The sequence below is a fragment of the Dunckerocampus dactyliophorus genome, chromosome 3 (assembly GCF_027744805.1).
Source record: "Dunckerocampus dactyliophorus isolate RoL2022-P2 chromosome 3, RoL_Ddac_1.1, whole genome shotgun sequence".
NCBI lineage: Eukaryota > Metazoa > Chordata > Actinopteri > Syngnathiformes > Syngnathidae > Dunckerocampus > Dunckerocampus dactyliophorus.
The window spans coordinates 21,325,806-21,352,296 of record NC_072821.1 but is presented as its reverse complement, the minus strand read 5'-3'; the positions used below and the strand labels follow the sequence as shown (position 1 = coordinate 21,352,296).

At 39.8% G+C, this 26,491-nt stretch overlaps 1 protein-coding gene across 5 annotated transcripts in view; it reads right to left on the bottom strand.

The window, feature by feature from the left end:
- The window catches only part of ankrd11 (ankyrin repeat domain 11), a 137,712-nt gene that overhangs the window by 84,475 nt on the left and 26,746 nt on the right, over positions 1 to 26,491 (bottom strand). For all 5 annotated transcript variants that reach the window (XM_054770609.1, XM_054770611.1, XM_054770612.1 and 2 more), the window contains exon 2: positions 12,314 to 12,396. The gene's annotated coding sequence lies outside the window, so the exon portion shown is untranslated. The remainder of the gene's footprint in view (positions 1 to 12,313; positions 12,397 to 26,491) is intronic.

The following is a 26,491-nucleotide window of genomic DNA, read 5'->3' as shown; positions in this document are numbered from 1 at the left end:
TGACTTGTGTGCATCAATCAGATGGGGTTCAGAAATGTTACCGTTCTTGTAAACCATCAGCTCATTATTGTCATTATCCATGATTATTTTTATTAAACATTCAGAAGGGATGTCGTCATTGTCTAGTTTGCATCACTGACCATGACACATGTGCATGTTATTGTAATGGACACTGTAGGAGGAAGTAATAACGTTGTGGGAGTGACAAAAAGTGAGGAAATAAAAAGCAAAGCAATGAACTTTCTTCTGTTGCCTCTTTTTGTCGTTTCATGTCACAAAGTAGACAAAGCGGACTGTGAGTGCTTTTAGATGTGGCAGGGGCCCACAGCAGGACCCCTTGCTCATTCAGAGTGATACATGTTTTGATGTCAAGAGTCTCCAAAAGTTTCTAATAGTAAAAGTCACGAGTCTTTTTTTGGAAATGAGTATCTAGAGGGGTCTGAAGACTTGGTAAATATAGCAACAACGTCACAAAGTTCGCAAATAGGCATGGGCCGGTATGAGATTCTGACGGTATGATAACCTTGGGCAAAAATATCACGGTTTGACGGTTTCACGGTATTCTAACTACAGTTCCCAAATGTGTTATTTTGAAATATCTTTATTGAAAAGAGAAAAAAAAAGTCACAAGAGTCATTTTAAACCATATAACATAACACGATGAAAGTGTAACATATGTATTTAAAATAAATTTAAAAAGAGCTGAATTCTTTCTAAATAATAAATCAAATGTAGTTCTCAATGCAGTCTATGGCTAATCCTGCAACTCAAGCAAGAGCACAATAAATATTTTCTTAGTCAACAAAAAAAACAAATCAAAATCTAAATAAATGAAATCAAGTGACCCAAGAAGTCACAACATAAATATTTTTTTGTAATGTGACTTCATTATTTCAACTTCAGTTTATGGTTCATGTGATTGTTGTTAGCAACTGAGACGTTAAGTGGTTGTGGCTTGTTGTTCATTGGAGTGTAAACACTTTATACCACTTATCCTTCACTCCTGTCTCCTTCTCAATCACATCTCCACATTTGGTGACCCACGGCGTGAGTAATATGTCGACGGACAACAGCGGCCGTCGGTGCCGGTAAGGCTGCCTGTGCTATCTGTGCCTGACGTATGGCAACACAACACACGCCTGTAGTTTCAACACATCAAAGTCCAGTTTCAACTCCGAGGAATAACACAGAACGTGAACAAGTATTTCCACGTAGTGGTCACGCTTTGGTGCAAAATTTTTGTGGTTTTGAAACTGTGACTTTTTCATACCGTGGTATGCCTTGAAACCGGTAACCGGCCCATGCCAATTCGCAACACTGATCCCTCTAAGTCTTCTTATTCTCTGGCAGACAGCCGACGTTTACTGAGGCGTTTGGTCAGCAAAGGACATAACAAAGCCGCTCAAAATGGTGCACACTCAGTGTTGCTCGCTATTTGTTGCTTGCAAAATTGCGACAAGCAACATTGCCAATTTGAAAAGCCATTTCTGCAAATATAGTGCCTCATGTAGTTAATACTTTACAGCAGGATATAGCAGACATCTGTAACTTCAATCTGAGCAACATTTGTGGGCGTTTCTATGCAAAGTTTATGAGTTTATAGACTTTGAAGCCCTTTGTGCGTGCGGCAGCATGTCCGCTCGCCATGATAGTCCACACACAGCATACTTTAGCTGATGCTTTGCTAAACCGTGTTCGGTATAGCAGAAGGGGATGTGGTGGGTTGTTAAAACACCACTAATAATGTGGGGTAAAGGGAATGTATAAAAAGGCGGAAATAGCGGCATACGCGGTACAATCCGCGCGAGACACCTCGGGCATAAAATACACTGCTAATAGATGTGACCTGAGAATACAATGACCTGGATAAATGAGGCATAATCGATAGCTAGACACTTTATATCTATCTATCTATGTAATGATGGTGATGTAGGCAGCAGGGGTTGGTGTTCAAGATCTCACTGTAAATGACGATGATGGTGTCTGGGTTTGCTTGAGAGATGAGGAAGGGTATCACAAGTGGATCAGACATTTTGATGAGCCGGTACTGTGGAGACAGGGATCTGACAAATTCTGAGCCTGGTGACGTCATCATATGCACATTAGATGAGTACATTTACTCCCATCACAAACTTCGGGTCAAACTTTTTCTAATTTACAGTATGCCTTTATCTCCAACCATTTTCAAGCCACAACCGTTTGAAATAGTGATGTCAAAACTGAAAAAAACTCTGGCGCCTAAAGGGTTAAGCCTTCCTGTTAAGGAATAATACCCAATACTCATTATTTATTCAAGTGCAATTTTGTTTACAGAGACTTTATACTCCATTTTATTTATTGTATTTATTGCTTGTATTTACTTATTTATTTCTTAACGGAGACAGGGTTTATTTTTTTTTGTTTTTGGTTCTGATGAGTTTTATTTAAGTGCATTTTTTGCTAAAAGAAACGGTTCATTTTATTTTCATTGGGGTTGTTTTTGTCTTTGTTGAATTTATTATGTTGTTTAATTTATTTTATTTAAAAGCTCTTGACATTCCAATTACAATGTTAAATACTCTTGAAAAATGTTTATTGCTTTTGATACAATGTACTCACATCATTATGCCATATAAATAGTGAAAAAATTGTCAAAACCATTTGTGTCAATAATAGTGATTATCAACAATCATTTGTAGGACAATTATCGTCCAGCAAAATTTGTTTCGTGACAGGCCTGCCAAATCTGTTTGTGGCAGGCAGCCACAAATAAATGAATGTAAGGAAACAATGACGTGATCTATAAGATCAGGAGCAGCTGTATCTAATTAAAACTAAACCTCATTACATCCCAACTCGATCTCAAATTGCTCATATGATGTAATATATGTATTGGCATTTTGCTTATTTATGTGCATGGCAAATAGCAAACAACTACAACTTTTGAGTTTCTCAGATACAGCCATAGGACAATATAGACAGGCTCTCAACTATGATGTGATATCTGAACATGGGCATTAAAACTTACTGTCCCTCCTTGCAAAATTTGAGGGCATAAGAGAATGAGTCACTCAGCCTTCTGACCATTAAAATAAGGACAGCATTCCGTGTTATGATGCTGAGATGTAACACATTTGCTTGACATCTAGAACCTTACATTTAGATTGTGCCATTATCCAAAGAGTCGCAAGTATTCTGAAACTGACAATGAAGGTAGTCATTCTATGTGGATATAAGCTCTAAAATCAAAAACTGCTCTAAAAACAGCAGTCATTGGGTCATCTGTTTCTACCTGGGTTTATTCTCTCTACCAAGCAGTACTTTCCAATCATTTGTTTCCCACGGAGTATGTTTATGCTCTTACTGTAGCATGCATTTATGTCTGGAATGTGTCTGTTTCCACATCTTTCATATAACAAAGCCATGTTGCATGAATCCAGCCAACTGTATATCCAGACACAAGAGCATTAATGAGGATGTAGAATGTTACATGGTGAGGTTCCCTGTAATTGTTCTGAGAATCGAGCCACTGGCTACCTTTAGTACACACAGTGTGTTGGTTTCCCCAACAACATTTCTAAATATAACCTCCACAACTGGAGCAAATGTTGAATAATGAAGTGCACAAGGCTGCGTAACTAGTTGGCAAACTTAGCCAGTAAATGTATATAAAATAAACACATTTTGCTCATGCATGGCTTGTGGTAAAGTGAAATATTTTATAATAGATTATCGTACAAACCTGTGTACAGAAAGCAAGTGGATAATAATATCAACTCATTAAAACATTTGATCTGTATGAAATCTGCAAACATCGCCATCTAGGTCACTAGATTAACTGTGCCCGTTTTGCATGTAAACAATCATTACAAACATCTGAAATCATGCACCTGTCTACTTGTCAATCTTTGGTAAATATAATACGGCTCCTGAATGTGATTTTAGCTGCCTTTTCAGCATTCCATAACTGGATATTTTCAATGAGTTGTCCGCTTTACAGACTCAGTAAAACCATATTATGATCCCCCGATTTCTATCGATACCGTTGCTGCGTGGCATCCTGTGTGCAGTTGATGTGGTTGTTTTTAATGTGACGTGAATGTTCTCATGCATGTTCTATCACCCATCGATTACATTAATTGTGTCGTGGTTTTAACATTCAGCTGCTCATTTGGCGGAAGAACGAAGAGTCCTGAGATTGGCCGTAGCCTCCTTTCTGTCTGACACGGATTCTCCTGCCGTCCTCCTATTATGGTGATCTATATCCCTGAGAACAATAAGGCAAAGGCCAGAGTGAGCAGGAGAAGACCACAGATGTCAGTCCTGCCACCCTCCCCCATGACACATTCAGCTCACACTTCTGTTGGTGGAAGGAGGAAGAATGACACTGAATGGAAGGGCCTGTTCACACAAGACCATGTTTAAACAAAAAGGGCATAAAATGTCGTTTTGGTTCCTTGTTTACATGTCTACATTTTTGTAAATAAACCAGCACACTTGGGTCTCAAAGTGGACATTTTAAAAATGTCTATGGGTTCCCGTATGAAGACATGCATGCAAAGATGTGTGCATGCCTGACTATGACTAAAAGCAACAGTGTTATTGTTGTGTGCCAATCAAATCAACAGGCTTTACCAGGCTTTAACACGATTCTCCAGCTTAGCCAACCTGGCTATTTTTCAGCTTCAGAGGTAGCATCAAAGCCACAACAGAGGAATAACAAATGTGTTAATTTTTACAAAAGGCCCGCATTGCTTGCCCTGACGAAAAGTATACGTCACACAAGATACTGGCGCTGAAATCGTCACACGTCTAACATCTAGAACTATCTGATTGCCTTGGGGACAGCACATCGCTGTGTGAAAGCACAAAGAGTTACAGCAAAGCCAATGCCCTGCTTCCCCGGGTTCAGTGTGAAAAGCACAGCGCATCTATTATTATATCACATATACAGTATGCAAATTTAGTAGGGTCTGTGTGTGAAAGAGGCTCATGTTATTTTACTTGTCTAGAGCTGCTGCTTTTTATTGTGTGGTGCCCTGTAGAGGTCTCCTTGTGAAATTGTATGTGCTGACTGTGTGCAAGACCAGAAGACGTAAAGGCTTCTGTAAATTTCACTTGGAGCTTAGAATCTCCAATCTCACGTTCAGTTGATGTCTATTCTCACTTTAAATTGTAGATAGACTCGATAATATGTAGGATTTTTCTGGTGAAAACAAAGCATTCACTGTTTTTCAACTTTACCAGCCAATTGAGAGAAAAAAAAAAGTATAACGACTGATTCGCTGTGATACCACACCTCTTGCCCACATGTTTCAAACAGAAAGTGTGAAGGAATATCATTTTGATGTGACTCCACCCTAAAGATTCCCCATGAAGAGCAAACCCCAAAACTGTTATTGGCATTTAACAAACTACAAGCTAATTATTGAAAGGAACCGAAACCGGAATCGGAACCAGAATTGTTCAAATTCAAACGATGTCCAGCCCTGAATACAACCATGGAATTTCCATTTCACCCACAACTAGCAATTTCACAATATACATACAATAGAAGAGCCTTGTAAAGATCTGTACAAGGAATAATAAGTTCATCTTATATCATGATATACTCTAGGTTCCCACAGTGTGGTACGCATGCCCCAGAGTTACAACACCTATAATCGGGCGTACATGAATAAAAATGAAAAACAATTAGTGCCGAACACTCACAATTACGAGTGCGCCTGAACGCCTCACGGCACAAGGAGAACCGGGAAGGAAGCAGAAAGGAGACTAGCACGGAGTTGTTCATTGCTCTGTGTGCATCTTATGAACAAATAAGTTTGGTGATTATTTTAGTACATTAAGGGTGTTTAATTTTCAAGATTATATTTATATCGGTGTTCTAATCCCCGCACGGTGCAGAGGTGAAAACCTGTGAGCTTGGGATTCCCCTAAAAATGAAGCTTTAGCGTTGGTTGTATGTATTGTTGTACTTTGGGTCCTGCCTTATCACGATTGTTAAACTTTCCCCTTCAATTTGGTATTCAGTTAATATGGAGACTTAAACCAAAGCTGTCGTGAGTGCACAAAAAAGTGAAGCTCAAAGTCACCCCATTCAAACAGAAAGATGCCAACATCAAACTGGAATAAAAGATATGTAGGATGATTACTGCTCATGTGAAACTTTACCAAAATGTGACCATGCAAAACACACATTTTTAACCTGGAAAAACTACCTAAAATTCACCAATTAATTATGTTCAATATTTCAAGTTAATTAAGACAAAAACTTTTTTTTTTTCTTTTAAGTGTTCAGGAGTAGGGTGTACTTCAGGTGAAATGTCTGAAGGGGTACGCGACTGTAAAGTGTGTGGGAACCACTGCTGCCATATAAATTATAATAGAACCATTAGAAATGGACGTGTTCGCTTTCAGTGTAGCTGCTAGATGTTGTATTATCCTCTCTCTAGACTTATTCATCGACTTGTTCATTTCCTGCTCATAACTGGTTACTCACAACATTACATTGAAGCTCACTTAGCAGTTAGCATGGTTTTGCTGTCTTAGTTTAGCTTTTCCTCGTCCTCTTGCAGTGATGATGATACTTACTTTGCTCTCAATTGACACGTCTCGGTTGCATCACCAACATGCATTACCACAATAGAAAATCTCTATCGTAGACCATATTTGTCATTTTTTTTACTGTATATTGTTTATATCATGCAACCTACAGAAAAATATTGGCAATAGGCACTTGTAAACAAGATTAATTGTGAGACCAATGTGCTGGTCTGGCTGAGAGGAGAAAGAATGGTATAGACAAGTGTGCATTACAGAAAAATACAGAGGCTGAGAGAGACACAGGAGCAGCAAAAGAAAGTATGCTAGTATGCTAGTTCCCGTAATGATGAATTCCCTACTGTATGTAAAATCCGTTCATCACACGCACTCACTGCTGTACAGTATACTCAGTGTAGCAGCATCTCTGTTTTCTGCCTGAGCATCTTATTTTTCCGCTTGATACTTTAAGCAGTAATGTTTCTACCATCCCCCCCGTACATAAACACTCCCACCCTCCCTTCCTTCCATTCTACAAAGTGGCCTGTAGGTTGGAGGAGGAGGAGAGCCTAGAGGATAAAGTGGCGTGGGAAGGGTTAAGCCCAAACTGCTCCATCTGCTTCCTGTTCTGTTCCCTTGGTTGGTTGCTGGCCCCTGCCCAGCAGTTACGCAGGCTGCAGTCTGAAGCAAAGCATAAGCATTCCAACAACAGGACAACTTGCTAGGAAACTACAAAGCTCTTATTTTCACATTTCTAAACTAACGATTTTCTCAAGCAAGCTATCCTGGGGGATTAAATTATGTCATCCATAATACTGATAGTCTGAAAGCTACTCTCGTCTTACCCTTTTTGTCAAATCATTGTACCTGTGTGTTCTGACTGAAAGATGAACAAATGAACATATAAATGAGCTAGTAAATAATCATCCCTCATGGAAAGTCCAGCTCAAGGCTCCTGGCCAAGTCATCTGTAGTAGTTTACACAACAAACATTCTGGTGAGAATCAATACCAATTTCCTGGTATTCTACAGTAACACATTGTTATAGCACAATTGTGAGCTTATTCCTCGACCGGATCTGGTCATGCGCATGCAATTATACACCTACACAGAGATATACAGGCTTTGGGAGTATTTCTGATATGTCGACATCAGTAAGATTCTCATTTGAGGCTTACAGGGAGGTTGATGTGGACAGGGAGCACAAATACTAACAGATAGCAGTAGTCATCAGAAAGACCATCATCCATTGCTTACTCAAAAGTGTGTATGAAAAATGAAATATCTAGAAGCAGGAAATGCATAAGCACAGACTCAGCAGGAAGAAGCAGTGTGTAATTCAACATACACCCCTCATTTAGAGGAAAGGTGGCCATCTAAAAGAAACATCTGGTACGGGATAGGTCCATGCTTGTGGAACTAAATGATGCCATTTTTAACCATGGTCGTCACAGTTAAGACAAGTCCCATGTGGATGGGGATCATTTTGAAAACATTGCACTTTTTACTTGATGGTTCACAAGTAAATGCATCCTTAGTTCAACTTAAAACTCACAGTACAAAGAGACAGTACAAAGCATTGAAAGCAAGGTAAACACAATACGACTTGTTGATGCTGCTGATATTAAGTTGTGGGAGGCAAACAGAAAGAGAGAGGTGTACAGATTTACAGTGTCAGACAACAAGGTCAGCTCCTCCCGAGAGAGGTGTTGGCTTTCTAACGGAGTACAGCCACTTGAAACCAAGGTCACAATTCGGTGGCTCTGAAGGGGGCATGAGAAGGGGACCAGACAGGGACAATGTATGCCATATAAGTGTAAAGATTCGGGCTGTGTTGGCTGACTATGCGTGTAATCACATATGTCACTGGTGAAAATAAGTCAATGACGGGAGAAAATGTCTCCACCCTTTAAGGGTAGAATTCCCTGATACCAGATTCCTTTCAGACATGGGCAAATCAGAAAAGAACCCATTATCACAAGCATTATGACAAGAAACTGTAGAGCACGGATCACATTGTGTCCACCGTCTGCACTAATTCTATCTTTAATAGCCTTTGTATGGTTTCAACTTGCTTTTTAAGAGAAAGAGGATCCATTGAAAAGAATGCCTCTCTGATAGAAGGAAAGATTAGAGCACAGTTTCCCAAAGAAACCCAACACTAGTTAAGGATAGTAATTACAAGTGCTTATTACATGCTTTGGTCCTGACTAGATTGGAGCATGAGCAAGGAAAACTACAACGGGACTACAATGGCGATAGAGCGATGGTATGTTTTTGGCCCACTATACTTCTGCAGAGCAAGGTGGAAATAATACATTTTGAAGTGACTGAAAGAAAGAATACTACGTGACCAATTACGCCCTGGAACAGAATAAAAAGTATTAATGTAGTAAAAACAACAACATGTAGTATCTATTTGTGGACACGCACTACACCAGCCAAGTGAGGGCTATTAAATAGTTACATGAGGGTTATAGGAGAGACAAACAAAACCAAACTGTGCAAAGTGGGAGGGCTATTTCAATGTTATCTTATCCTTCCCACCTTGGAAAGGGGCCTAGCAGCTCTAAATTTAGCCATCAGAACTAAACAGTCTTTGGGGCTGTGGCCACATTCGATGGGAACTTTGGCTCATACATGATGCACTGGAAACCCACACTATCCTATCTCCATAAAAATAAAATGGCAGAAGGCTGTTGAAGATGTACGTTTTGTGTAGTTGACAGTAGTCAGCGGACCGCTACTACAAAATAAAAGCTGCCACACCTTGAAAATGAGCTTGAAAACAATATTAGGTAATATATTGTATGAATGTATATACTGTACTTCATATGCTATATAGATACATGTATAGATTAGTATTTATGCACACATTGACCACAATTAGTTTGAAAACAATTTAAAATATCATAAAAACTAGCACTTTATTTTGAAAATCATGGACCGGAATTGCTTGTCTGCCATGTCGGCACTTGCTCATGTCGCGGCACAAGCATCCCTGTCTTATTAGCGAGCAGATAAAAAAATAGTTCGTAAAACTTGTAGTGAATTGATGACAGCTTGTCACATCTATGCCAACATGTGTGATCGCTCACGTTTCAATCTCATTCGACTTTTACCCATTTGCACTGCCTTTCTGGCGGTAGCTAGCTAAGTCATGGATTAACTAGAAGTGGCTATCACATTCATGCTAACTTTCTTTTTCAAGTGTCACTTAACAATCTTGCTCTCTTGTTATCATTATAATACTTATGGCTTGTTTTGAAAACACGAGTTCTGTGTCTAAGTTGTTCAACAAACACAAGTGTGTCCAGCTTTCGACAGTGATGCTATCACACTCATGCTATCAGGGCTAATATGCTAGAAGTACTGTAGTAACAATATTGTTTGGCTTTTGTAACAAACCTCTGTGAGTCAGGTCCCTAAAACAATAAAACATAAAATTGGAAAAAATGTGCATGCAAAATACTTTTAGGGTAGGACTAATCATTTGACATGGTTATAGATCCATTTGTGGTGTGATTTAGAATATATTACTTTTTTTTAATGAAACTCTCTTCAACACAATAGTCATTTATTGACGGTCCCTAGTATAAACAACCAGCGGCTAAAGCAGCATTGGCAGAGCCAGACATTTTTCATTGGGGTGGTCAATGTGAGACCATTACTCAGATAGGGGTGGCAATACATTGATACCTGAAAATATCTAGATGGCCAAGGGGTGGCCGAAGAGTTTAAAAAAAATAATAATAAAAAATAAAAAAGTGCAGTTCTCCTTTAACTGACCTCTCAGCCAACTAATGGCACACTGCCTGAAGGAAATAGTGTGACTATAGAGAAGTCACGCTCAAGTGCTACAGAAAGTGGTACATTTCACAAATTGCTGAACTTCCAAAACTGACACTAGTGTTCATCAATACCCTTCTATGTCACCGCTGGAAATGCTAATGTAATGTGGAAACCCAGGATTGGCAGAAAAGCACCCAAAAGGACTGCCTCACTTCCCATTCCCATCTCTGGAACTGTGTGACCTTGGGTAGACCTTGAATTCCTTTGCCTAAGATGTGAGTTGCCCGTCATACTAGTTGCTATTAGCTTTCTTCCACTCAGTGCCACAGTGCCTTGCCTGTTCCCTGAAAACAGACTCCTTCTATACAGTATCAATCTGCAGTCTGCCTGCAGGGGAGGAGAAGAAGCAGAAGAAGGGAAGAAGAAGGGAAGGTAGGGAAAACAAAGCCTCTATAGTCGTCTCTCGAGCCGGGCAAGACAAGAGTCGCACTACCGGGGGCGAGTTATGTAACGTGACTGGCAGGGCCCACTTCTGTGTTCAGAGCTGCTGCACACACTAATCCCCACTGAGGAACAAGACCTTCTTTGGGGGAAGGAGGAGATAGAAGAGGGGAGTACAAAGAGGAAACCAGCGAAGAAGGTGTGATTACAAGAATTCCAACCTTTCATCTGCACCGAATCGATCACAGACACCTTCCCTCTGAGCTTGGCTGTTAAAAGATACCAGAATTTATATCAGCGCTACACATGGCTGACTTTAAACTAGAGAGGAGATAGACCTTCACCACAGACTTGTACAGTGACGACACATCTTAGCTGTTGAAGCTAGTCACAATTTCACAAATCAACAGCACTACAACACTAAAACAATCTAGAAAAAAGGATAATAAAGTGCCCAAGGAAGACAAATGTGACACTAAAAATCTACAAAGACAGCAAAAACATTGATCAACAAAAAGCATTATGGGTTTATTTTCAAGACAGGGCAAATGTAGCAGGTAGTCATGAGGTGCCAACACCTTAGCTAACTGCAGCCCAAAAGGAGGATTTAAAGCAGTTAAAAATAAAAGCCTGATTCTGATTTACTGAGCTGCTTGCCCGGAAACCATGTGACTGGCATCACATGATGAGATGGAGGAGGGTAGTGCGTGTGTGTGCGCCTGCGTGCCCACAGGCACAGTGTGTATTCCACTCTTGGCACCATAATAAGCTTTGTGATCAGTTTCCTTGGTTTCCACTGACAGTAAGCAGATATAGCCAGATCAGGGAAGTAAACAGAAGCAGCTCTTGCTGGTGCTATACCACAGACACAAGACTGGCTGGTGGGAGCAGGGAACGAGGATGATTTATGCAAGGAAGAGCTTTCACTGGCTGCTTGTGTCAGGAGTAAATCGACAGTCCAGCCACCAGTTTTTCAGTTTCTGTGGCGAATGCCTCAACGGCATGCCTTATGCTTGTATATATGAGTGAAACAAAGGGTAATTTAGGGATTTAGCTGGACAAAAGCTAGTTCGGCAGTACATAAACTGTGACCTACTTTTCTTCGTCACCAACACAGCCTCCGACAATGGAACAGGAAGACAGAATTTGAGCATGCACTAAGCCCTGCTCTTAATGCATGCATTCCAACGGATAGAGCTCAATGCTAATGTGTTTTCAGACTGCCTGTTGGTACAAGAGAGTTCTGCACGCATAATGACTAACAATACTGCATACTGCATGACTGAATGTCTGATGTTTGCAGGATGTACATGCATACATCAAAGTAGCACCAAGGCACCACTATACCCAATGCTGTTGCAAACCACTGAGAAAGCTAGTAAAATTACAAATGTGTAAGAAAAGTTAGGACAATTCAAGATTTATATGGGTGGGTTGTGACGGCCATCCAAACCATTGAAAACAACCATGCAAAACACACAAACACATATAATACAAAGCAAGCTCCCAGCAGGAAAGAAACATCGGCAATATGCGAATCGGTTATTCATCAACATACCGATTCCATGGCTGTGGGAGAATGTCAGCAAGATAAAATCCAAAATGAAAAGCACCAGAGAATCTCCGGGTGTCCAAAGAATCCTGAAAAACAAAAAAAGCAAACATCATTTATGAGGAAAAGCACAATGACTGCAAGGCAAACAAAGCACAGGGGGGCCATGCAATCTGTTATCATAATCATAATCTCTCTTTTAGACAAGCTAACGCTTACACAATGTGTTCAAATCCTGAAACAGTATTTCTTGGCTAGAACAGCAACCAACCAACTTTAACTATTATTAATACTTATTTACATTTTGAAACAGGAGAGAAGATGTTGATATAAATCCATTAGTAAAAAATATGCCAATTTCTATATCAAAATATTGTTTATTAATATTTACTTGTGTGTTTTTGCTTCCAAACGGTGACCCTCTTGAAGATGTCTAATTGCATTTTAGGAGTTCAGTTAACGTAAACATAATGATACAGTATGTGTTTACGTCCACACGAATACGGATATTTTGAAACCGCATATTTTTCTGTGTTTTGGCCTCTCTTCCACACGCATCCAGGTTTTTTGTTCCTTAAAAACAGAGCTTTTGGAAAACTCCTGCTATTTATGTAGATGACGAAAACTGAGCTTTTGGCTTGCTGCTGACAGCTGTACACACAATTATGTGCCGTTACTTCCACATTAGATAAAGTATAACTGAATGTGTGCAGTGGCTAACATTACATTGCTGCTTTCAAGCATGCTGAAATTACTTCTTGTGTGTGTATAAGAGTAAACATACGCAATAATTGCATACATACACTTTACACTGATGAACAAAGGCGCCATTTTGGGCTTCTGAGAAAGCTATACTGCTGCTGTTTTGCTCGCTAAAAGGCTCTGACACCCCCGCCAACAATGGCGATTTGGGACAAGACCCGATCGGACCTCTAGCTGGTGGGACAAGTTGTCATTATTTTTGGAAGAATGGCGTGGGAATGTTAGCTTGGCAAGAAGCTTGGGATTGCGTTTGACTGAGCTACTTCGCCCGCTTATTGAAAGTTTCCCTGTTATATATTACCTGCCTTGTTCTGCATAACGACTGTCGTGGAGGCAATTAAGCAAGGACAATTTGCCAGACACACAATTATTTCAGCAATGATAGCGTCACAGGCGATGGAGTTCTTTCTTGATCGGTAAAATGAACTACACTTAACAGCATTGTAGTGATATCTGCTACATTTTAATAAACAACATATTTAATCCATTTCCAGATTTATGTTCAATAAATTTCGCTGACAAATGTGAAAAAATGTAGTGAAAAGTAATGCTACTTCGCTCGCAGTCCGTATGTATTTTCTACTGTACATCGCCATGTTTGTTATCATACGTCTACGGAAATGATGTCATTGGCCCCTCTGATTAAATTGGCGCCTCTGGTTAAAATTGCCTTAAGAGGTCATGGCTGCAGCACCACCTTACTTCATATCTGCATATCCGTATTTGTGTGGACAGGAATAGTTTTAAAACGTCACTTTTTTTTTTTTTTTTTTACACCAGAGAGGGGCAGATGTGCGTTTTAGAAAATATCCGTATTCGTGTGGACATGACCTTCGATATAGGCCTCTTGAAAACACTGGCAGACCATCAAATATAGGCACTAAATTGGAATTGGCCTAACCTGCAGTGTTAGAGCCCGTTTACACAAGAAGCATGTACTGGGGGTGTCACAAGGTCTTGCGAGATTAAAACGGGAAAAGATTTCTGGTTCAGAAAAATAACGTCTTGCAGGCACTACAACTGTGATGATAATAAATAATTTAAATCACATAATAAATAAAAATTAATTTGATCATTTTGACGACGGGCTTATGCGCATGCGTTCTTTCGTCTTCCATAGTCCGGTGTGTCACGTGGTTCCGCCACGTAGGTGTATCGTTTTCACCCAGTGATTGGTTCCCGTCTGGATGCAACTATTTACTAATCTGTCACAGTGTGGATGCAATTTTTTTTCAAACCGTCAAAATAAAAATCCCAGCAATGTTTCCGTGTGGACAGGGCCTAAGACATACCAGCCCTAACAGGCCAGCACCCCAGCTCTGCTCATGTTTCTGACCTTCCTGGATAGTCACCCTTCCCCCTGTTCCCTACCAACTATGAGGACAAGGGTTTATCAGGATTTAGGAGGCGGGGCATGGGAGGATATTCAACAGAGGCCCAGTGTTGGGCTAAACTGGTAACATTCCAGTGAGTGTAGGACTCCCTTATCCATTGGAGCCCACAATTGTTTCCTCAATCTGATTTATAATGCACCTAAACCATGAAACTATTTTGGTTAAATACTGTTTTAAAAAAAACAAAGCATTTACAGGGTGCTCGGAACTATGTTTTATCTTTTGTATTAGTATATTCTAGTCAACTTCCTCATGGGAATTAAAAAAGGAAACATATGGGTGGCATTTTGTCCCACAGGATATTATCAACTAGGCATTTGAGAATGAAGTCCAAAGGCTACAATACAGTCAGAGTAGCAGGTGGGTGCATAGGACAGGATTAAGGCCAGACCTCACTGGGATGGCCTACATGGCAAGGAGGATGATAGATGGGTATTTGTGTTTTTACTGGAGTGGAACCTGTTGTGGGTTCCCAGTGGGGAGCTCACGATCAACAGATTGTAATAATCTACCCAGGAAGCAGAACACTGCCATCCAAAAATAATTTTGCAAAGAGTATACGGAGATGACAACGCTTGAGGAGTGCCTATAAAAACCATTCAAACATGACTTTAAACAGGAATTTTAAGAAATGTTGCAAGAATGACCAATAAAGAAAAGTCAAGCAGACAAAATGAGATGATCGGCACGAGACAGAACAGCTGATGTAACAAATGTCCATTTGATTAAAGCTAATTAAAGGAAAAAAATATTACTATTTCTGTAGTCAATGGCAAATCTTTAATGTAATAATACCTCTGATACACATTTTATGATTGCGTTCAAAATAATTATGTTGGGAAGAATAGTCATAAATGAGTCACATTATTTCCCATGTGTCCACTAGGTTTACACCTTTGGGGGGCAGCTGATGGGAGAAGGCAACATTTTTGAACACTGACACAAACGTGCATTCCCTTTAGAAAATAGCCAAGTCACACAATGACTAACGCAATCGCTCCTCGTCAGTTATACATGATGACCTTTTATAAAATAAATTAATAGAAAGACTACAAAATAATCCAAAAGGTACAGAACTGCTCTACAGGAATTTTGTCCTTAAATGACTTCTGTTGTGCTCTGTAGCTAAATAGAAAACAAAATTAACTTGACCTTCTAGTGGGGAAAACACTGATTTATCTTTCATAAAATAAAAAAAACGGATACAGGACACCTCTAAATGCCATTTTGGGCCGCACGGTGGCCTAGTGGTTAGCATGTTCGCCGCACAGTCAAATCTCTGTGTAGAGTTGGCATGTTGTGCTCCTCGACGGTTTCCGGTTAATTGGAGACTCTAAATTGACCACAGGTATGAATGTTAGTGTGAATGGTTGTTTGTCTAAATGTGCCCTGCGATTGGCTGGTGACCAGGCCGGAGTGTATCCTGCCTCTTGCCCAAAAAAAGTCAGCAGGGATAGGCTCCAGCATACCTTCGCGACTTGAGGACAAGCGGCATAGAAAATGAATGGGTAGATGACATATCATTTTTATGTGAATGCAATATCAAAACAAATATTGAAGTCAGAATAGAGATTTGTCTTATTTCTCCGCTACTTTATTATTATTATATATTATCTTGTTGCATTACTCACACCATAATTATGAAATACGGATTAGGGGGCAATTTCTACAGACAGCAGCGTGAAACCACAAAACAATTTCCAGTCACTCCAGTGTCTGGCTCTCAAATCAAAGAACAAACCAGAGAGAGCTGAAAGTCAACTTGAGCAGCAGCACTGACGTTTGTCTAGTTTTATTAAGTGTGCCATTAGACTTGCAGACATGTAATATTACATACCAATTACCAATCTGTTTTGTTTGTAAATAATTGTGAAAGTGGATCACAGCGATATTGTCCATTACTGTAGCAGTTAATAGGAACCATGAACCTGTCATAAGACTCAATATGAATCTCAGAACCTACACTGATCCAATAACCTGCTTGGTTATCTTATATATTACAGTATTCTTACAGCATCTTCACTGAAACAGATGCCCACATTGAATACCAATTGCCAACCTCTCACTGTTAATTAGTAATGGGAGACAGAAACAATATGCAATACAAACAATATACGTTTGCCTGGGTTTTCTCCGATACTCCAGCTTCCTCCCATTCCAAAAACATCCATGTTAGGTTAATTGGTGACTGTAAATTGTCCATAGGTATGAATGTGAGTGTGAATTGCTGTTTGTATATATGTGCCCTGCAATTGACTGGGGACCAGTCCAGGGTGTATCCCGCCTCTCGCCCTAAGTCAGCTGGGATAGGCTCCAGCACACCCCTACGACCCTAGTGAGGATAAGCGGCATAGAAGATGGCTGGATGGATGGACAATATAAATTATGCTTAAAATAGAGATTTAAATTCTATTGCTGTATTGCGATTCTGCATGAATAAAACTAGCCGCAACACATAAAATTGAGAGCGATAAGCTAAAAGAGGCTGCAACGCATCGTCAGTGAAATAAGTGAAGCTAGCTGAAAGCAAACAGGAGGAGCTGGTAAAAAAAAAAAAATATTGGTGCAACATCCATCATTTGGACTTGGTTGGGATCTGTACGACCATCACCAGAAAATATACTCTACAGCAGGGGTGTCAAACTCGTGCCATGGAGGGCCGAGACACTGCAGGTTTTTTCTCCAACCAGTTTCTCCAGCAGGTGATTTGATTGATGAGCTCCTTCCCTCAAATTAGAGGAGGTGGTGATCATTAAAATCACCTGCTTTAGTGACCGGCTGGAAAGAAAACCTGCAGTGTCTCGGCCCTCCATGGCACGAGTTTGACACCCCTGCTCTAAAGAGCGTGTGGGGCAACTATTCCGGCAAAGAGCACTAATATCAATACCAATTAGTTATTCTACCTCAAAATGACACACATCGTTAAATAAGAGCAATGCCAAATGAGAATACACCAGTTTGTAGTCTGTGCATCTTTTGTGTCATTTAAGCAAAAATAAACTAAATTTACTGCCTTCTGCACTTTATTTGTTACTATATGGCATGGCACTGTTGGAAAGGGAGTTTTATTGAATTGAATGAAAGTGTGAGGTGGCTATATATTCCAGGATTTCTGATAAGCTGCCACAAGTTGGAAATTAGTTTTTTTTTTTTTTTTTTAACTTGAAAACAATGTTAACTACTACTACTACTACTACTACTACTACTACTACTACTACTACTACTACTACTACTGCTGCTGTATGAATGGACACATATGATATTTCAGGGGTGCCCATTACAACAATCGCAAAGGTAGTGTTGGTCGCGTCATCTACATCATAATAGTCACTTTGTAGATATCATATGACATCAGTCAGCTGACATTAAGCCCCCTCCTGATTAGGTCTTGTGCTTCAACGGCAAAAAAAGTGGAGAACAGATGTTGGCAGCCACACATGCATAATGCAACTTTCATCTTTATGATTCCAATTACGAATAAAGTAACTCAGTGGTAAGATGCCAATATCTGTAACATAAGTTATCCGTTCACGTTCACTTGTAGCGGCTAGTTATGTGTAAAAAAAGAAAAAAAAAAGAAAAGAAAAAGTCCGCTTCTTGTCATGAACACCACTATATACTGTAATGTGTGTTTTCTCCAAGTTTGTTTGTCAAACTACTATTTCATGATGAATTGGAAAATGTGCCCATTGATGAAAGCTTTTTAATATGTTGCCTTGACTTCGGTTGCATTGTCTTATACATAATCCTTTTCATTTCTCGTATACAGTATCTGCAATGTTTGACATTCTCTTTCAGGATTTTTTTTGGTAGATAGCAGAATTCATGGTTCCATTTATCACAGCAAGTCTTCTGGGTCCTGAAGTAGCAAATCAGCCCCGGACCATCACACTACCACTACCATATTTCAATGTTGGTATGATGTTCTTTTAGCAAATGCTGTATTACATGAAGAGTATGTTCAGTATAATGTACGCTACATAGCTATTTTCACTGACATACTACTCAGTTTATGTACACAACTATTGAGGAATTATGAGTAATTATCTTTGTTTCCATATTGACTTGAATTGTGAATTACTTAAAGATATCAACTATTTTGATGACCTGCAAACTTTGAAACTGTAAATGTGAAATACTAATCATTAGTATTTAGTATAGTAGTTGCAAAGGTTACTGGTTAGATTTTATATACGCTAAATGTTTTATAGAAAGAGGTAGATCATTTTGATTGTGTGCAACCCTGATAGACATGCACAATGTACATACAGTAAATACTTATTTATAAAAATACTAAATATGTAATTAAAATATCAAATATCAATATCAAAAATGTTTCACTACGCTTTATTTTGAAAAGCGTAGATCGGAATCGCTTTTCTGCCCTGTTGGCACTTGACAGATAATGAGGAAGAAAAGGCAGAGAAAAAGGTATGTCAAGTTAATTCATGCATTTCTTGTTCAAGTCTGTGAAAACAAACCTAATGTTGTCAATTTAAGTCTTTAAAAAAAAAAAAAAAGTGCAGCCACTGCAGCTGCACGACACAGCAGTGGCAGCCCGCCTCCCATGCAGCCTACCACCACAGCTTCAAAAAATCCTAGGGGAAACCCTGTATTCCCAACCCTAAATCCATGCACCATGCACCATGCACCTGAAATGGCCGCAGTGGATGGACGATTGGAAAACTTGTACTATGGATTTATGGAGTCCAAACTCAATGTTCAAACTCAACAATGCTGTCCTTGAATGGGGGCATGACAAAAAATAACTGAGAATCACTTTTCTAAAGCAACATTTTCATTCTAATATAATTTGTTGAAAACAAAACACTGGTTAAACAAACACATAAAATGAAACCAAGCACTAATGTGGCGTAAACATTACAAGACAACACACACTCTTACTTTTGCTCCCAAGTGACAAGCATATGGCAACTAACTAGCTGGTGGTTAGCTATTTAGATCCTAGCATGAGAAGCTCGGTTCTTCTTGTCAAACTGTACAAACATAGGACTGAATCGCTCGACACCAGTCACAGAAAATCCAAAAATCCAAAGTTCTTTGTTCACTACTCAATACCGACTTGAGATCAAGAGCAAGGGAACAAAACACGAAGCACAACCCAACTAAAATAAAACCATTAAACGTGCTGAACATTGCTAAACAAAACCAGCACGTCTGCTCAGTCACTACATGTCTACTGATCATCTCTATCGTGGCACTGAAACATACGGTCGCACTCAGTCTTGATGTTGCACTACAGTATATAAAAAAATCTACATCGACTGACCATTTGAGACAACGCATTAATGTCTCTTCTGTTGTTGTTGTTGTTGCTTAATTTATCGGTACATATGTTTCTTATGTTCTTATTCTTTTTCTTGTGTTTTCTTTCTTTTCTTGGGAGAATGAACAGAATAAGAATTTCATTGCATAGTATAACTGCCTGTTTTACTATGCAAATGACATTAAAATTCTTGCATCTTGAATCTTGCAGTTTACATTCACCACAACCACAGCCACTACAAGCCCATTGAGCATGAGAGTAACATATCTCTCACACAGTAGTGTTTTAGAGGATGATGCCAAGTTTTATCTATGTCAGGCTCCAGACGTACTTTTTTCTACTAGGAGCACCAGTGGTGGCCGAGCGGTTAGCCTGTTAGCCACACAGTCAGGAGATCGGGAAGATCTGGGTTCGAATCTCCGTTGGGCATCCGTTTGCATGTTCTTCCCATGGGTTTCCTCCCACAATCCAAAAACATGGGACTCTAAATTACCCATAGGTATGAATGTGAGTTTGTCTAGAGTGTATGTATATGTGCCCTGCGATTGGCTGGTGACCAGTCCATGCCTCTCACCCGAAGCCAGCTGGAATAGGCTCCAGCATATCCTCACGATCCTAATTAGGATAAGTGGATTAGAAAATGGATGGATGGACGAGTGGTCCCTAACTTTTATTTTAGGAGCACAAGTAGAAAATTTAGGGGAACACACAGGACTCGACTTACAAAGTAAATATTCACATTTTCTCTCATTTTCACTGAATTACTGATAAATACTTGAACAATAAATGTCAACTGTCTTCTCTAACCACCATGTTTCTGTCCCTAGCTTCGGGAAGACCTCTTTAGTGGCATCATATACAAAGTAAAACGAAATCACATTCTAGCGTGTCATCCCACCTTAGCAACTTAATCATTATCATTATCATCGTATGTTGAGTTCAAAACATAGTTTGATTTTAAACAGGGTCCCCAACCACCGGTCCATGAGTGGGGCCGAACCAAACCATGGAGAACTCTCACAAGCAATGATTAAAAAAAAAAAATCTGTCCTTGAACAGAACAGTATAAATTCAGTGTCCACATTTATGTCCGCTCTCACTGGGATGCCAACTGATGGGATGACTTGTGCTCCCCGTTGGTATATCCAATTCAAACTCACAGGTGATGCAACAACTCCATAAGTTTACGTTACCTCTCGATGGTAGTGGTGTACAGATCAATACTGAAACATCAATATAGCCGATACCAAATCTTTAGGCTCTAAAATGATGCTCAAATCAAAACATTGATACTTCAGTCATTTGGGGTAATGTTCATCATTACCCGGAACGCAGTGGAAAGTAACGGAATTACTGCGACCTTGTCTAAATGATATGCAGTTCTTTAAAGCAAATGAATAAATTCCTCCTATGTCTGATATTGTTTATTTTATGAGCTATGCTATGATTTGAAATACAGTGTTCCCTTGTTTATCGCGAGGGATAGGTTCCCAAAATAGCCCCCAATTAGTGAAATCCGCAAAGCAGCCAACTATATTTTTGTACAATTATTATATATGTTTTAAGGATGTAAAACCCCTCACCATACACTTGATAAACTTTTCTCGGACAGGCATTAACATTTGTTGTTTAAACACTCTCAAAGTTTAAACACTCTCAAAGTTCTAATTTCATTTGAATTTTAATGATTGACTTACAAGATTGGACACAAGAAATTAAGTCTTACACATATTACACTCCTCTGATCGTGGCTTGTCCTGGCGTTGTTAGACTAGCGTTTTTGTATCCTTGTTAAAACATATCCCTCCTCCTTGTCCTCCATGAAACAAAGATCCATTTACAGTATTCCAGTCGCCCTACAGCTGGCCGGCTACACATACCGAGACAAACTGGACACGTCTTCAACTCTCACATGAGTATAAAACACCCTCTATTGGTAGCAGTAGTAAATACAATAACAGACATGTACAACAGAGCACCAATAGATCACGCTAATACCCCTTGAGGACGCACAACACCGTGCGTTCATACGCTGTTAAAAAAAACATACAAAATTGCACATCTACGAAAGGTGAACCGCGATGTAGCGAGGGAACACTGTACAATACCTTTTAAAATTTACTTGACATGCTTGGTATATTGGTATCGGTGATACCAGCCTGAATTTTACCCAGCATCAAACTGGAAAAAGAAATCAGTGGTATCGTACATCCCTACTGTGTAGTGGCGTGAGGTGTTGTGAGTGAGGCAGTGCTATCAAGGCGCTGTGTCACTACGCCAGGGAAGTAGTTCTTCAATGTTAGCTCCTACAACAACAATGCCGCTGTAGCCTGGTTAATATGCAGGTCACGTTATATAAATGCGCATCCCTTGTCAACTCAATACGGGGCGTGTACTCTTATCTGGGCACACAAGTAGATGAAAAATGTACTCAAAATGTCTGAAGTTTTAGTTGCAAAATGCAACCCTTTAGTCGCAGTCCAGAGCTCTCGCTGTCACAATCCTCTTTGGAAAACTGGAGGTTAAAATAATGGTTACTGCAGTCATGTTGTTATGAACCCACGCCCTCTTCATCTGAGGAGCAAACATACATTTGGAAGCACTAGTGGCGTCACATAACAGCCCGGGTTTGGCCTGCAGTATGTCCAAGCATCAAGTATCAGAGCTTATTGTAATATCTCCACTAATTAGATTCAGTCATCTGCTCTTCAATGCACAAACACTGGAGAGGAAATCTGATACTGGAGGGTGTGGAGAGACCGCTGAGGGGGAAGGAGAGATGGGCCGGGGGGGGAAGAGAGAAAGATTACAGAAAGAGATGCACAACGCACATCACTTCGACAAAAACATCTACATTATTAATAAGGTCTGACTTCTGCAGGGAGGGACCACCACACAATGATCTTCTCTCTCTCTCTCAACATTTATACAATAATCAAAGTCACGATTAAAGACCAAATGGCGGTGGCTAAAAAGCAATGGCAGTGACAAGGTTATTAAGAGACATAAGAAGTAACCAATGGTTAGGTCAAAGCAGTCAAAAAATAGCGATGAACAAGGTACGCTTGTCAGATGGCAGGAAACCAATTGAAATATAAGCCACAAAACCTGAAAAGGATGATATTAAATGAAGCCGGAGAAGTAAACAGAGGCATAAGAGAAGAGAGGAATAGGGAACACGGCAGCTGTGCTCGTGACACAGTTAATGGCAGCGCCTTTTGCTTAGCAGCCTTACCATGGTTAGTTCAACACACACAAGCACACATACACACGCAGCCCTTGATAAAAATGTTCTGCTGTTGTCAAGGTAACAGGCTCACAGGACTAAGGGGGGAGAAAAATCATCTCATTCAAGAAAATAAAAGATATCTTCAAATGGTAGCCATAAGCCTGAAACGTGGACGTGCTATTGATGTATAATCGTAATGTATAGTAACTAGGGATGTCAAATTTTAACGCGTGGACATTTCCTTTAACGGCAGCAATTTTTTTGATGCACAATTAATGTGCACACGTCCTGTTTGACCTCAGCCCACACCATAGTTTGAGGAAACGCAGCAGTGTGGCAGTTGATGTGGAGCGAAAAGCAGGAACAAATATTGAGCAAAAATGGAGAAAGAAAAGAGCATTTTCAATGATAAGTTTAGCTTCAAAGCCCCGGCAGATGGCTCTCACAACAAGACCAAAGTTATCTGTATCGACTGTTGCTGTGAGTTCAGTTGTCAAGGACTACGTCACCTCTCGAATGCCACGTATAAGAAAGAAGGCACTAGTGCACTGCAGGTATTTTTTATTATCATTTATACAGTGCTTCCTTGGCATACGAGTGGCTCAACTAATGATAGTTTTTTTGTTTTTAGATATCAGCCATCTCTCGGCTGATTTTCTGCTTTGAACTGCGAGCTAAAACTTTGGTTACAAGCTACTATTTACACGCAGGCATGGCCGAAGACAGCTATATTGGGGGCTTGTGTCAATGTGACAAAGCGAAAGTGAGCGAGCGCATGCACAGCGCTCAATGAGCGCGAAAACGGCAGAAAAGGTTTGCAAGGAAATTTATTAGCATTATTATTTATTGGCCATTTATGAGCATTTGTGCTTTAACTGCTCTATTTGTCAAAGATGAGAGAATAAAAGTTGCATGTAGAAAGATCCGTGGTGTCATTCTTCGAAGTTGTTGAAGGCGCCAGACCAGGAAAAGTGTGCTCAAGTGTGTGTAATAGAGTGTTTGCATGTGTGTATGTCTCTGTAAAAGAGTGTTTGAAAGTGAATATAAGCTATAGCCTGACTGCCCTAAAGTCCTATTTCTGTAAACTACTGACTGTTCTTGAGCACCTTGTTTTTTGTAAGTTATCAACATTTATCTTTCTAACACCCTGTTTTCATTTCAATTAATTCTTAGATGATCTGCTTGAAGAGAATGATATGTGATGGAGAGTTTTCGTTACCAATGTCTACTTGTTGTACGATGTGTTTGTTTTTGTTATACATTAAGGTCCATTTTGTGTTGAGCTGTTTAAAAAAACAGAATGTCTAATGTTGACAGGTGTATTAAAAACTAAATCTTTCAGAGGTACACTTACTATAGACAAAACCAAAACCAGCAAACCTATTTCTATGTGTGATTAATTGTGATTAAATATGAGTTCACTATGGACAAAAAACAAATATTTTAATCAATTTACAGCCCTAATAGTAACATCTTTAATGTCACTATACAGCAATTTTGTCTATTTTATCACTATAGTGTTTCCTCTCCCATTATACATTACATTACGAAAGCCCCGTACACCCCACCTAAGGTGGTGCCCACCCCTCCAACAGAGTCAAACCAATCAATACATTTTTTCTTCACTTTATAGATATAGAAATAATTTAAGGATGCCATTCATATTGAACGGGTCTATACTTTTTTTTTATCCTTAGCTTATTCACATGACAGCGTCTCATTTCTGTCTCTACATGGTCACATGTTTACCATTTCTCACTTGCGCTGTACAATTAATGGTTTAACTTTATTTTGAACATGCATACAATGTTACACTGGAGTTAGGATTGCATCAACAATTATTTTCTTAGTTGATTAATCTGAAGCTTGTTTCGATTTATCGAGACCAAGTCCGGCCTTGGGGCCATTTCAGGCCCTCAGCTTGTTTTTTATTGGCCAGTGGCACATTGTTCAAAAACATTTAAACCAAAAAAAAAACAGCAAACATGGGGAAAATAGAGCAAAAAGGGGAAATGTAAAAAGAAGAAGATGAAAAGTTCATACTAATATCTACACAGAAAAATATCAAATGGCCTCCCGCATCCTTTGGTTTTCAGTATGCAGCCCTGAGTGGAAAATGTTTGAACACCCATGCCTTAGACCAGGGGTCACCAACGTTTTTCCTTGTGAGAGCTACTTTTACAAAATGAAGATGGCCTAAAGCTACTAATTTTTGTAACATTTATTTTCAGAGCTTATTTTAAACCCAAACAAAGCAAATGTGTTTGTTTTACCAGAACATTAACAAAATGCTGGTGTCCACAACTCACAGTTTGTATTTCAGAATGCATTTCTTTCTACTGTTCTTTCATTATTAACTGAAAACCTGAATGAAAAGCAGGCTTGCGGGCACCTCATGTGGTCGTGGGGGGCTACCTGGTGCCCGCGGGCACCACGTTGGTGACCCCTGCCTTAGACAGACCAAAATCAATATGAACCAAACAAAAAGTTTTGGGTAGTGACCAAAAGGACAAGCTCGCGGGTGCAAGTGGTCAAAATGACTTTTTTCCGTAGAGTGGCTGGGCTCTCCCTTAGAGAGAAGGAGAGAAGCACGGTCATCCGGGAAAAAGTTGCTGCTGGTTTGGATTGAGAGAAGCCAGATGAGGTGGCTCGGGCATCTGGTCAGGATGCCTCCCGGACACCTCCCTGGAGAGGTGTTCAGCGCACATCCAACCGAGGAGAAGACCCAGGACATGTTGGAGAGACTATTCTATCTCTCAACTGGCTTGGGAACGCCTCCAGATCCGCCGGGAGGATCTGGGCGTAGTTGGACTTCCCTGCTTAGGCTGCTGCCCCCACCACCCGACCTCGGCTGAGTGGAAAATGATGGATCGATAAGATGGTTTGGTCCGCAAAATCAGAATCAGAAAAGAGGCAAAAATTTTGATCACTGTTTTCCAAAGTCACAGCTGATGCGTGTGAATATATATAATAGGTCTGCTTTCACAGACACCTAAATGGCCATTAACAACACACAAACATTCACACTTGAGAGGCCGAAATCAGAGGATAATTACATTTTTGAAATAAAAAAAAGCAAATGATTGTCAATTAATTGGACAATCGGTTAATCATCGATTTATCAATTAATTGTGGCAGCTCTAACTGGAGTAGGGCTCCAACTAATGATGACTCATCACTGATAAATGGGTTGATATTTTCAATTAATCAATTAATCAGATTCAAACAAAAGCATATTTTTAATTTCCGCCTCTTAGCAGCAATCCCTTTAAAAATGCACAAACTGACTTTTTCCCTCCCCAAAAACTTTGCGAGGAAGGCGAGGAAGAGGAGTTTCTCCAACACCAAAATTGAAGTAGAGAAGTACAAACAATCAACTGACAAACATCACAGACACTCTACTGCAAATCAAGGAGTCACTGGCACAGACTGCTACAATAAACAAATAAGAAATAACAAATAAATAAACCTTAGAGGCAGGCTTTGCGTTTGGCATCGGCTCGTCTGCTCTC